Source organism: Acinonyx jubatus, chromosome E1 (assembly GCF_027475565.1).
Source record: "Acinonyx jubatus isolate Ajub_Pintada_27869175 chromosome E1, VMU_Ajub_asm_v1.0, whole genome shotgun sequence".
NCBI classification, from domain to species: domain Eukaryota; kingdom Metazoa; phylum Chordata; class Mammalia; order Carnivora; family Felidae; genus Acinonyx; species Acinonyx jubatus.
Genome location: NC_069397.1, coordinates 52,754,551 through 52,768,220, shown reverse-complemented (window position 1 = coordinate 52,768,220; position 13,670 = coordinate 52,754,551). Strand labels below are relative to the sequence as shown.

At 57.8% G+C, this 13,670-nt stretch overlaps 1 protein-coding gene and 1 long non-coding RNA gene across 4 annotated transcripts in view; one reads left to right on the top strand and one right to left on the bottom strand.

Moving 5' to 3' along the window:
* The window catches only part of SDK2 (sidekick cell adhesion molecule 2), a 260,401-nt gene that overhangs the window by 77,234 nt on the left and 169,497 nt on the right, over positions 1–13,670 (top strand). The gene's annotated exons all lie outside the window — the stretch shown is intronic.
* On the bottom strand, positions 8,693–12,984 carry LOC128313543 (uncharacterized). The gene is made up of 4 exons (XR_008294420.1): positions 12,633–12,984; positions 12,131–12,213; positions 11,763–11,810; positions 8,693–10,046 (listed from the first exon to the last, which is right to left on the bottom strand). It is a non-coding gene; the product is annotated as an uncharacterized LOC128313543 (long non-coding RNA).

Below are 13,670 nucleotides of genomic sequence, written 5' to 3'. Positions count from 1 at the left end.
GTCCTGTCTTTTTAGGGGGCAGCTCCCTGCGGGAGAAACCCCGCAATTTGGAGGGGGTGCACCCAACACAGGCTTGGGGATGATCCCCGCCAGGCTGCTCACTAGCTCAGTGACCTTGGACAAGGCTCGTTTGACCTCTTGGGGCCTCAATTTCCTCATCTTTGTCAGGAGAACAAGAATATCCACTTGCCAGGGTGGCCATGGGGAGTACAGAGGTAATGTCTGCATAAAGCCCTTGACACGGGAAATTGTGCACCAATGTCAATTTCCCTACCGGAGGCGGGTTCCCGCGGCTGGTCCCCGGTGGCTTGTCTCTCCCCTCTTGGCTCTATTGGGGTTCAGAATGACCAGACACCGCAGAGGGGGTTCCATGCTCGGCATCATCTCCGCGTGCCCAGAGCCGGGTACCCTCTGCCCCTTCACTCCCAGCCTCCATCCACCCTGGTCTGCATCTGTCCAGCCCCAGGAGCAACAAGATGGCCGGGGACCATCAGCCGTGGCTGGGGAGCTGGCATTGGGACAGCCGCTCCGGGCTGGCATTGGGACGCTCCAGGAACCCAGGATTTAGACGGCCCCGAGCGTCTCCCATAGAGCTGCTTACTTCCCAGGCAGTCCGGCCCTGTGTGAGTGCCGGCCTGAGGCTCACGGGGAGAGCTCTTGAGCCGAGAGCTCGCCCCGGGGAGAACTTGGAGAAAAGTGGAAAGAAGCCAGAGCGAGAAGCGCTGGCAAGCTGATACTGAGAGCAGCCAACCGCGAGGCCAGCCGGTGGCACCGGACGGATGCTGCCAGCGGCCGCATCCTCCGAAGCTCTGGGCTCGGGGCAGTCTGTCTGGGTTCAAATCCCGTTCCCCGCCTCCTAGGGGTGAGATCGGGGCGGGAGGGGGGCGGGGGGGACTTGCTTCATCTGTCTGAGCCACAGTCTCTCCTGTCGAAAGGAGGTAGAACAACATTGCCCACTCTGTTGGGTGCTGGGGGGCTGGTCCAGGGGACGCAGGAGAGGCACCAGTATGCGCTGGTCGTCATAGCAGTCCGGATGGTGGGAGGGCAGGGACGGAAGCCCAGGGGCCCTTAAATGAAGCCTGTTCTCAGTCTGGTGGCAACAGGCTGGCGTCCGCATGTGGTCTCTGCCCACCTTTAATGTCTCCTCCAGGTGGCCCTGGGCTTTGGCTGCGTTACAGTGTAGCAGGATGATTTTTTTTTTTTTTTGGAGGATCTAAGCCTCTGCTTCCCTCCATTGGTTCAGAAGAAGCTGCATTTGTAACCTCCCCTTCCCAGTGGCCATGGGGAACTCGGCCAAGTGGGAGCTGGATGATGGCAGGAAGGTTTGGAGGAGTCTGGCAAAGTGAACTGGAGTGCACTCTGGAAGAGTTCTCCGGGGGGAGGGGCGCAGGTTGGTGCCCTGGCAGAGAGCTCTCGGTCATCCCCCCCGGGGCGTGTGGACGGCCACCTCCCCGAGTCCCTTGCCCCCTCCTATGTTCACTCATGACACAGATGTCCTGAGTCCTCTCCAAGCTGCCTTAACATGAGGGAATTCTATCTCAAATATGTTGCACAAATGAATAATAAAAACAAAGGAAAATTACCCTCTTTATTGAAACTCATTTTATGAATAAAACAATTATTCTGGTAATTGAAAAAATGTGTCGTTAAATTAAATGCAGTGGTTCCTATTAAAATTTTAGTGCGTTTTGCTGCTGCCGGCTAGAGGCTGGTAATTATAGTCGAGAGTTTCGCTTTCTCTTTATTGTTTTTTAATCTCTCTGTGCTGCGGCTCTCCGACGATATTTTATGTCAAAGAGATTTAGAGCCGCGCTCCCGACGGGCGGGAGAGGCTGGCCGAGGGGCGGGGGCGCGGGGGACTCCCGTGGCATCTGCCTCTGACACCAGATTGGCAGGCGCTCTGGCGGTCCAGCGGTGTGGGTTGGTCTCTTCAGCCATCTGTCGGCTTGGTGGCGGCCAATCACAGTCCTCCGAGTCGAGTGCCCTCCCCCCCACTCTCCTCTGCGATCCTCGTCCTTACTTGGAAGGGGTTGGGGGGAGAAGGGACGCCCGCAGGGGGGGCTGGGGATGCCCGGGGGCCTCAGCTCCTGCCTGGAAACCCGTGTTTGGCAAAAGCAGCAGGGAGGGCACAGCTCCTGGAGTTCTTCCTGCTCTCGTGAGGGGCGAGTGAGGAAGGTTGTGGGGCTTGGCGCGGAAGCGGCGTGAGGGCAGGCACCGTGCCTGCCTTGCTCAACGCGGCGTCCAGAGCTTCCAGAATTGCTGGTGCACTGGAGGGTATTTTAGTTCTCGCTGGGGAAAGGTGGGAGGGAGGGAGGAAGGGAAGGCTCCGGTAGGGTTAGGTAGGGAGTAACAAGAACGGAGAACGGCCTGGATGATCTGTGGCTCTCCTTTCCAGCCCCACCCCACCCCCACACCAGCGATGGTAGGAAGGGAGGAAACCCAAGGCCGCTCCATCTCTGTGCCTGGCAGGAGCTGCAGGGCTCCTCGGCCGACTCCGACAGTTGGTACCTGCCCTTGATGTGTTATATGTCTCCCTGGCTCAGGCTGCATTTCTGTTCTTTGTCTAGGAGATTAAGCTCCTGGTGGGCAAGGTCTCTGGCCGTGCAACCTGCCACCGGGAGCCTGATGAATCGGGCTGGGGGTGGAAGCTCCTGGGCATTTATCACCAAGGCGCCAGGAGCTGGGAAGGAGCCAGATGCCATTGTCCAGGTTGTCAGACGAGCCCTGGGCACTGGTCAGGAAGGAGAGCAGGAGAGCGTCTCCCAGGCCCCAGCTTGCGCGCTCCGGGGCTTAAGGCGACCATGTTGGCTGTGTCATTCCTGATCTGCTGCCCCCGAAATCCTTTCCTTGTCCGTCCTCTGTTCTGTCCTCTGTCACAGGTGGCTGTCTTCCCGGTTGCCCAGGCTGCCGGCTCAGCTGGCTCAGGCTGGGTTTGACCAGTGGGAGGCTTGGGCAAGAGAGAGCAGGTGGGAGGAAGAGAAGCTGGGGTGTTCTCCTCCGTTTTTCTCACCTCCACCGGCATTCTTCAAAGCAGCTGTGTTTCAGCCACGCCGCGAGCTCCTGGCGGACAGGGTGCCCTGTGCTAACTGCCCATGGTGATCTGCTGTGTGCTCAAATCACCGCCCCCCCCCCCCTTCTCCTGAACCCTTCAGCCCAGGATGGTAGTTTTGCTGGGTTGCTAATCACTGGACCTGTGTGTCTCCTTGGCTGTCCCGTCACCTGTAGCCAGCTCCCTGTTGCACGTTCCTTCTCTGCTAATCCACAAGTTGTTTCTGCTTTCCTGGTTGCACTCTGGCTATCCATCCACCTGCCCCACGAACATCCCAGGAAGAGAGACGGATGGCGGAGGCACCGCAGGGGTGAGGGTGGGAGAGGCTCCCTTCAGTCCCTCCCGCCTCTCCCGCTGCCCAGGAGAGTTTGCCGTGTCCAGCTGGTCTCTGCACGGTGCCTCTCTGTCTCTCCAGACAAGCAGCCGCTCACGTCCGGCCCGTTGTGCCGATCATTTTACGCTGGTCCATCCACACGGGACGGACGGTACCTTATTTTGCAGTTATTGAGCTATTTTCCCAGCTGGCCAAAGGGTCGCAGGTTAGGACCCTTTCCTGGGAATGCAGCATCCAGCAGAGCAAATTACAGAAACACTAACCCCAGAACAGAGTGACTGGGAGGCCAGGGACAGCCGTGGCCCCCGGCCCCTTCAGCCTGCTACCCCCCCACCTCCCCCACCGTCCCCTACGATGTCAGATTCAGCTCGTGTCCTCTTAGCCACATCTCCACAAGGCATACTTTTCAGCCAGGCTGGCTCACCTTGATATAGAAATAACCGGGGCACTAGATCAGAACAGAGCTCGGGGCAGGGCGTGGAGGAAAGGAGCCGTAGCGAGAGGCACTGGATAGTGCGGCGAAATGGCAGCCGACCTGGAAGCCGGGAAACGCAGGGCGCCGTCCCGCTGCGATGCAGCTTGGGACAGCAAGAGGGTGGATGTTAGTGAGCACCTGCCTGTCAGGTACTCTCACTTGTTATCCTCTTGAATTCTCTACAGCCTGCGAAGTAGGAATCACCAGCCCCACTTGGTAAGACTGAGGAAACGGAGGCTCAGAGACATTTAGTAGCTCACCCAAGGTCACACAGAGAGGGCCACTTACCGCCCACCCTGGTCCTGCCTTTCTTGTCTAATTCTTCTTAGCATCTCCCACAAGACTTCTAAGTAGCCTGCACTGGACCCTCGCTCGGCCGAGTCCTAGGATTCTGCGTGCATAGAATCTAAGACAAACAGCCTAGCCCTAGAGGGGCACAGGTGCATGCCTGAACATGTCATTTGTTCATTCATTCATTCATTCATTCGTTCATTCATTCATTCATTTGCTTGTTGGTTTGCCAAATATTCACTGAGTAGCTGCTATTTGCCCAGCACTGTCAGAGCACTGGGGGTATAGAGCCGTGAGTTAGACACTTGTTTTCATCCTCAGAGAACTTACAGTCGAGCAAGGAAAACACCCAGGGAGGCACACGCCCCATGAGTCACGATGATACAGCGTGGTGAGGGTTATGAGGCGTGAGGCTTGGGGAGCCGTCCCCGAAAGCCCGCCAGTTGGCCCCTTGCGAAGGTTGGGATCCTTCAGGGCTCAAGCCTCAGTCAGACTCTCCTTGCCTCGCCCCGCTCCCTGGGTGGCTCATCTCTAGCCATCACTGCACTGTTCAACTCTAAACCCTGCCTAGCCCAGCTTGCCCTCCCGAGCCCTGAGCTGTCTTCTCGGCTGCCTTCTGCCACTTGAAGGCGGAGGGGAGGGAACGCGCTGGGCTGTGCTGGTGAGTGTCAGCAGCCCGCTCTGGACCCATCGAACATCTGCCAGTGTCTGCCGTGTAAGGGGCCCCATCGTGGCAATTTCAGGCCACCTCCCTGCCGTGACTGAGCACAGAGCTGGGAAGAGGGATATAGAGTGAGTTTTCGAGAAGCGGTGCAAGCTGGCCTCAGCACACGCCCAGCAAGAGCACGAGCACATGAACTTGCCACCTCTGTCCCGGAGCAGGCACTTTTTCCGGGGGTTCCCAAGCTCAATGGCGTCGGCAGCTGAGGTTCAAGCCAGAAGCCCAGGAGACATTCTCCCCTCCTCCTTTTCTAGCCCCTTCCAATCAGTCCCCAGACGCGGTCCGTTCTACCTTCTTCACCTTCCGGATGTCTGGAATCCCTGTGCCTCTCTCTCTCTCTGTCCTCTCTGGCCCTCAGCCACTCCCTCGCTCTGCTCACCGCCTCTCTACCTGGCCAATGCCCACCTGGCCTCCCCTGTGCAGTCTCCACGTTGCAGCCAGAATGATCTTTCTGGTACAGGAATCTGGTCTGTTACCTGCTAAAACTGTTATTGCCTTCCCATTACCTTGCTGATCTCCTGGGCCTCCCTTCTCCCCACTGTCCCCTAATCCCTGCCTGCCATTCTCCCCCACCACACACCCTGGCCACTGGGACCTGCCATACTCCTTCTGGCCTCTGGGACTTTGCTTGTGTGTCCCCTCCCGCTAGAGCAGGCTCCCATCTGCTTGGCTGACCCTTATCTGTTCTTTGGGGCTTGACTTAGATACCCTCTCTTCCAGGAAGCCTTCCCTGATGCCTCCAGGCTGATTTAGCCCCTTTTGCAACCCCCCCCCATAGCACTTCATTGTGCTTTATCCAGATCCTGTTTATGTCCACCCTCTTCCCATGGTCCGTGAACAAATCAAGGGCAGGGACTGAATCTTTGTTCACAGTGCCCTGCGCATGCCAGGCTCTCAGAGAATGGTTTTTGGGCAAACGGACAAAGGATCACAATACTTAAGTAAAAATTAATCAATCAACTACAAGCTAAAGGGCAAAGAGCACCTAGAGAGTCCCGAGTGATGATGTCACAGAAGCTTTCTCGAACAGTGAGCGGCCCCACGTGGCTGGCCACCTGCTCCGCAGCAATCACGGAAGGCTGCCTGGTAGAGGGGGCCAGCTCTTCTCTTCCCATCCTTCCTCCTTTGCCCCCTCCCTTCTCCCCACTGCACGTCTCCTGTCAGCCTAAGAGCTTCCTTACCAAGGAAGACTGCTTGCTGGCTTTTTCCTTTGGCAGGGAAACCACCCCTTATCAGCCAGCAGCAGGGCCAGGGCCGGGCTGCTGGCACCCGGTGTCTCAGCGAACAGTGAGACGGCCGATGGCGTCACTGTGACCGGATTCCTTGACGTGCCTCTTTAGGAGACAACTGGGCTTGTCACTGAAACCCAGAGCGCTGAGAAGGGGCAAGCTGAGAGCAGCAGCTGCTGGCGTGCATGGCACATTTCGGGGCATCTGGGCCGGTAACCGGGGCCAAGAGGAGGCTGTTGGGCGTGCGGTGGGGAAACCACCTTCCAGACGCCCCTCCTTTTTTGGGACAGCAGCAGAGTCAAGTGCCCCCGGGGGTCAGAGGCTTCAGTCACACGAAGGCTAAGTATTTGCTGGGGGAGAGGGAGGCCTGGTTTCTCTCTGCGATGCTTCCCCTGGACAGAGCCAGGCTGTGGGCCGTGTCCACCCCAGCCGTGTCCTCCCCCAGGGAGCAGGCACCATTAGCCAGCCTGGGCTGCAGCGGGTTGATGGGAGGGCCGTCGGCAGAGAAAGGCCAGCACTCCTGGCCCCTGTGCCTCATGGACCTTGGGCACCAGTTTCCATATTCCAAAATAGGATGGGGATTACTTGCCCAGCCTAGCGGGTGCAATCGCCCCGTGCCAAGGAAGCTGCAGAGAAGCCGGATGTGATGCCGCACTGGCAGGAGGCTCCCCTTGGGGGAGGGGTGGGCAATGGGAAGAGGGGACGGGCACACCCAGGCCAAGCAGCAGGGCCTTCTGCCTCCCGGCGGGAGCATCACTGGAACCTTCCAAGCTTTAGGGTAGCAGAAAGGGCACAGGCCCCAGGCTTAAACTTCACCACTGCCACTTCCTAGCTCTGAGACGCTGGGCACATGGCTTAGCCGCTCTCAGCCTCGGTTTCCTCAATCTGTAGAATGGTCCCATAATACCTCAGCTTACCTGATTAATTGAGGTCAAAAATGCAAACGGCAAACAGCCCAGCCCATGGCATGTTGAACTGCTCAAAACACATTTGTCCTTTCCTTTTCTCTCCCTTCTGACCCAGAGCCTGGAGAAGACCGGTGAGCCTTTGGGGACATCTTTATGACATCTGCCCTTCTGTGGTGGTACAGGCAGGCCCGGCCTGGAGGGGAACGGGATGCAGGGACTCTCTGAGCCCCATTCCGCCCCCCTCGGCATTCTCTGGGGGCTCCCCTGATGGCAGACCTGCCCCCCTCTGAGCCCATGTCTTACTAGCTGCACAGATAGGCTTGTGATCCCCTGGGTTTAATGGTTGGGGGAGCTTCAGAGCCTTTTATCCAACCGAGCCCAGAGTCTGCCGCCCGTCCAGGCCCTCACAGAGTGGACACTGAGGGGCTGGCCGCCTCACTCAGGAGCCACCTCCAAAAGAGGACACTTGGCTGAAGCCAGACTCAGTCCCCCAAGGTAGGAGGTAGCACCAGCACGGCCGGGCAGACTCTCCAGGAAAGGTATGCAGAGGGGTAAGGAGGTGAGCCCCTGGGCCCCGGGGAGGTGGCCAAGTGCAAGCTTTAAGACCCAGGAACTGGGTTTGCATCTCAGCTCTGCCTCTGATGAGCTGTGTGACCAGAGATGATGCCTGCACCTCTCTGAGCAGTCCTGTTGTCTGGCGTGTGACACCTTGACTCGTTGGGCATTTGAAAACAATCCATAGCGGGGTGCCTGGGTGGCTCAGTCGCTTAAGTGTCCGACTCTTGATTTCGGCTCAGGTCAGGACCTCACTGTTCATGAGTTCAAGCCCCGTGTTGAGCTCTGGGCTGAGAGCACAAAGCCTACTTGGGATTCTCTCTCCCTCTTTCTCTGGCCCTCCCCCGCTGGAGAGCACTCTCCTCTCTCTCTTTCTCAAAATAGATAAATAAACTTGAGGGAGGGAGGGAGGAAGGGAGGAAGAAGAAAACAGTCCATAGCTTCTGAAATGTGAATTCCACTCCAAATCACAGATTCTAGAATATCAGAACTCAAGGGCAAGGCCCCTCCCCAGACCCACAAGGGCCCTGAGGTTCAGAGGCTGGACGCAGGTCTCCCCACCAGCTCTGTTGTGCTCCCCTCTGGTCACCCGGGGGGCAGATGGAGGAAATGTGGCCCGAGTAGTGACCTGGGAGGCAGCAGGCCCTTCCCCGGCCCAGAGATGAACATCTGGCCCTGTCTTCCCACTCTGCCTCTGCCCCTCTGCCTTGGGGAGCCAACACCGCCGCGCCTCCCTACATCTTTAAGCACATCTCATGCCATGGAAGAAGCAGCTGGCCCAGGTGTCATTTCAGAGTAAAAGTGCCCATTAAACACCACTGGCTTCCAGGCCCGTCGAGTCCCGGGAGCGATGTTCTCAGACATGTCAGCCTAATGAATTAATTGATTCTTTCCTCCTCTGCCTGCCCCGAGAGGGAGGGCAGGACCGGGCTGGGCGCCTCAGCCTGCCCTCGCCCGAGTCCGGGGAGGGGAGAGTGAGAACCCAGGCTTCCCCCCCATCCCTCCCTCTCCATTCCCTTAGGACTCCCCCCAGCCCCTGACCCTTGCCTCAAACCCTTTTTTGGCCACTTTTCCCCAGCCTCTCTCCAGTTGGCAAATTTTTTCAATCAAGACTTTATTTTTGAGTAGTCTCGGGCTCACTTGAAAATTGAGCAGAAAGTACAGAGATTTCCCCTGTACCCCGTGCCCCCCACCCATGCACAGCCTCCCTCACTGTCATCCCACGTCAGAGAGTGCATTGATTCCAATCGATGAACCTCCGTGGACACGTCATTATCACCCAGAGGCCGTGGTTTACATTAAAGTTCACAGTCACTCTTGCACATTCCGTGGGTTTGGACAAATGTATAATTGCACTTGTCCACCATTACAATGTCGTACGGGGTAGTTTCCCCTCCAAATCCTCTGTGCTCCTCCTCTTCATCCCTCTCTCTCCCTCCCCGCCGGGCAACCATTGATCTTTTTACTGTCTCCATAGTTCTGCCTTTTCCAGAATGTCATACAGATAGAATCATACAGTCTGTAGCCTTTTCAGACCGGCTTCTTTCCCTGCGCGATAATACAGTTAAGGTTCCTCCGTGGCTTTTCATGGTTTGATAGCTCATTTCTGAAAATTTTTTTTTAACATCTATTTATTTTTGAGAGACAGAGAGAGACAGAGCGTGAGTGGGGGAGGGGCGGAGAGAGAGGGAGACACAGAATCCAGAGCAGGCTCCAGGCTCCGAGCTGTCAGCACAGAGCCTGATGCAGGGCTCGAACCCACGGACCGCAAGACCGTGACCTGAGCCGAAGTCGGACGCTTAACCGACTGAGCCACCCAGGCGCCCAATTAATAGCTCATTTCTTAAATGAGAAATGAATAATAGTCCATTGTCTGGATGGACCACCGTTTATTTATCCATTCACCTACCGAAGGGCACCTTGGTCGCTTCCACATTTTGGTGATGATGAATAAAGCTGCTCTCAACATCACGTGCAGGTTTTTGTCGGACCTAAGTTTTCAACTCCTCCAGCTAAACACCCAGGAACCCTTTTGCTGGATCACATGCTAAGAGTATGTTTCGTTTAGTAAGAAGCTGCCAAACTGGCTTCCAGGGTGGCTGTGCCATTTTGCTTTCCCACCAGCGACGATGACATCCCCACCGGCATTTGGTGCTGCCCCGGTTCCGAGTCTTGGGCGTTCTCATGGGCGTGTACCGGTACCTCCCTGTTGCTTGCATTCGCGGTTCCCTGAAGACGTAGGACGTGGAGCATCTTTTCGTGTGCTCGTCTGCCCTCTGTCTGTCTCCTTCGGTGAGGTGTCTGTTGAGGTCTTTGGCCCGTTTTTTAATTGGGTTGTTAGTTTTCCTGCGGTTGAGTTTTAAGAGTTGTTTGTGTAATTTGGATGACGGTGTTTCAGCAGATGTGTCTTTTGCAGACACTTTCTCCCAGTCTGTGGCTGCTCTGTCCCCTTGAGAGTTGTCATCTTTTGAGGAGACTCCGGGTCTGTGGAGGGGGCCAAGCCTTGCCTAAGTCCTGGGTCACACAGACCTCCACACACTGCAGCCTGTCCCTTCCAGAACCACCGCCTCCCAGCTTGGCTGACCCAGCCCCATCCTGACAGGCAGAAGAGTGCCACCCCCAGCCCCTCTCAGGGACCCTCTCCCCACCCCCCCAGGGCAGTCCTCTCCGCCCGCTCCGGTTGACCAGGTGAGAATCCCTTTGGGGCTTCTCCCTGATGTGGTTTTACAAAAGCTCCAGCTTCGGGGCACCTGGGTGGCTCAGTCAAGCAACTGACTTCAGCTCAGGTCACCATCTCACTGTTTGTGAGTTCGAGCCCTGGGTCAGGCTCTTTGCTCTCGGCACAGAGTCCGCTTTGAATCCTCTGTCCCCCTCTCTCTCTGCCCCTCCCCTGCTCGCACTCACACACTCTTCTCTCTCTCAAAAATAAATAGAAATTTAAAAAAATAATAAAAAATTTAAAAAATTTAAAAAGAAAGCTCCAGCTTTAGGGAAGGGGTGGGGGCAGCCTGGAGGCTGCAGGAGGGAAGGAGTGAGGTCCTAGAGGAATGGGGCCAGAAGCAGTCCAGACTGCCAGGCTGATGTCCCCGGGGCAGCCTTGCAGAGAGCCAAGGGACACCCCGTGAGAGCAGCTGGTAGTCACATTTTCCCGCTCAGTGGGGCTTGCGTTAATTGGCATTAATTGGCATTAATCAGGGTGGGGGAGCAGCGGGAAGTGGCAGTGCTGTCCCTTAACCACCTCCCAGGGGGACATTCATCAGCCTTCTGGGGCTTGAGACGGGGTGTCAGCGTGTGGGTGGGGGGAAGTCTCTTCTCCTGCTTTTGTCCCTCTTGAGCTCAACGTCCTAGTGCCTTCTAGTCCCTTCCCTGGCCCTTGTTCCTCCCCTTCCCCATATCCCCAGTAGCCCCCCACGTACACTGATGCACATACATTAATTGAGGAGAAAGTCTCGCCGAGAGAGTGTCGTAGTCAACCCTCAGGGGTGCCCTCCCGGGGCTGGGGTGACCTACCCCCAGTGCGGTTGGGTGGGCAGCTGGGGAAGAAAGGGCGAGAGGTTGGAGGAGTCCAGTAGGGGTACGCTCCCTGCATCTCCCTCCCCAAAGTCAGGGGTGTCTCGGGAAGGGGATGGGGGGGTTGGAGACCCTTCTCTGCAGGAGGACAGGGAGGGAGACTGGGGGAGCTGAATCAGTGGCCGGGATCTGGGACTCACTACTGCCTGCTAGAGACCCGCTCCCCAGTGTCCTGGGCAACCGTGGGCCTGGCGTGGGGACCTGGGCGCTGACTCTGGCTGTTGTCCTGGTCTCCTCAAAGGTCTCCTGTGAGCCATCCCCCCCCCCACCCTGCCCCCCCGGTGAGTCTCTGTTTTCTACCTGTGATGTGAAGTGGTTGAGTCAGATGATATCTGAGGTGTTTCTTGGAACGATGTTTGGTCTGATGTGACGTGATTCTGGGACTGCTAGGTGTCTCCATCCATGGGCGCATACCTCACCCATTCACCCCTCTATCCGCCCGTCTGTCCATCCATCTATTAGCCACTCTTCTGTCCATCCGCATAGACGTCCATCCGTCCATCCATCCATGCGTGCATACATCCTCCATCCACCCCCCATCTGTCCGTCCGTCCATCCCTCTATCCATCCTCCCCTCCTCCCTCCCTCCATCCCCGCATCCTTCCATCCATCCATCCAGTAGATAAGAACCTGTTCCATGCCAGATCCTGTCGCAGACTCCGGTGATGACACAGCAATCTGTGAAGAGAGGGAGCTGTGTGAACACACAGGACGGGTGCCAGCCACCCACTGGGGAGTAGCAGGGGAGGCTTTGAAGAAAGTCACTGAAGCTTCCACCTGAAGGGTGCAGGTGCCAGGCAAGCCTCAGGGTTTGTTGTGAGAATGTAAATGAGTTCATGAATGGCAAAGGGGGTGGAGCCCCTCTCCACAAATGCAGGTGACCGTCATCACAGGGCGGACCTTTAGCATCATCTCGTCTCCGGGTGTCCTGACCTCCAGCCGCCTCAAAGTACCTCCCGTCCCCTGAACCACCATGCGCGTTTCTCTCTCTTGCTCACCTCTCTGTGCCTCCTTAAGACCATGCTGAAGCGTGACTTCCTCCACGGAGCTTTCCTTGTGTCCCCCAGGAGGTTCTCCCTACCTGCAGTTTGAAAGCGTCGTGTGTCGCTCCAAGCACCTGCCTCCTCCGCACGGCAGGCAGGTGGGCCATGTCAGCCACGTGGGTGGCCTCAGCCAGGAGGCACCCACTGCCGAAGGGCAGTGCCCAGGGTCCAGAGGCTGCCTCCCTCCCCCTGATGCCCCGGGGTTCCTGGAGGATGGGCCTCGCCCTTGTACCCCGCCCCCCTGCTGGAAGCTGGCCAGGCTGGAATCTGGAAGGGGACAGAGGCCATGCAGAGGGCAGGGGAGCAGGCCCGGTGTGGCCTCTCGCGCCCTCCTGAATCAGTGGCTCTTTCTGGGGTCAGATGCACAGCCTCCTCTGTGCGTCCCGGCCCGGGTCATCTTCTATAGTAGTGACTCCTGCATGGACTGGGGGACAGGTTTGGGGAACCTGCTACTTACCTGTGCAGGACGGTTCTCTGTGCAGCGGGAGCAGAGAGGGCGAATCTCGCTGGCGGGTGCTGAGCCCTGGTCCTGCTTCTCCATTCAAGGATAAGGGGCTGGGGCGGGGGGGGGGGGGGGGAGCGGATGGTGCAGGGAATCTGTCCTCGGAGTGTGAATCTTTTCCCGGGTGGTGGGTGTCTGCTGACACCCCCCCCGCCCCCACTGCTAGCATCCTTCTCTGGGGACGCAGGAAGGACCCCCCCCATACTGCACCTGAGAGGGAAGGTGAGAGCTGGCTCAGGCCAGGCGCCGTCACGACCCTTGATCCCCAGCTTGCTTCTCGTTCCATCTCCTCCCTCCTCAGCCCACCTGGAGTCCCGAGTCCTGGACAGGAGGCCAGGGAAGTGCAGGATCGGCCTCCTCCCCAGTGCCCTCGGGGAACCACTGAAATCTATTCCCCAAATTGCAGAAGCAATGAAATCTGCTGGGAAGGATCGCCGGGGCCCCTCCTCGTCTGCACATGAGGCAGCTGCGCCCTAAAGGGGACCTGCCTGTCCTGCCCTGGGATGCGTGACCCGACTCCCCTCCCGGAGCTCACGCCAGCCCCGCTGCGCCCGCAGACCGTGGACCCCAGGGCCGTGCGCTCCGGAGGCACAGAGTGAGTGCGGTCGCTAATGAGTGTCATGACTTGTGGGCATCTGTGGGAGTGTAGTCACCTCCGGGCACCTCCTGCGGTCATAGGCAATTTCCCTCAAAGCTAATGAGGCTTGAGCTTCGGGGCCCCTCACCTGCCCGCCCTTCGGAGGCTTTTATACATAATTTTGTTTGATATTTTGTGTCTTAAGGAGAATCACCAAATCGTGGCTCTGCAAGCTTCAGGCCCCTTGTAGACCCAGGGGTGGAAGCCTAGTGTCCAGAGGCCCCGGCCCAGCATTGCCAGAGGCCCAGAGCCCGAGGCCACTCCCGCCTGGGGGCTCAGCCTCCCCCCCGCTGCTGGGAACCCAAACATAAACCCTCCCCGCTGTATGGCACTTGACAGTTTGCAGCAGGAGCTTC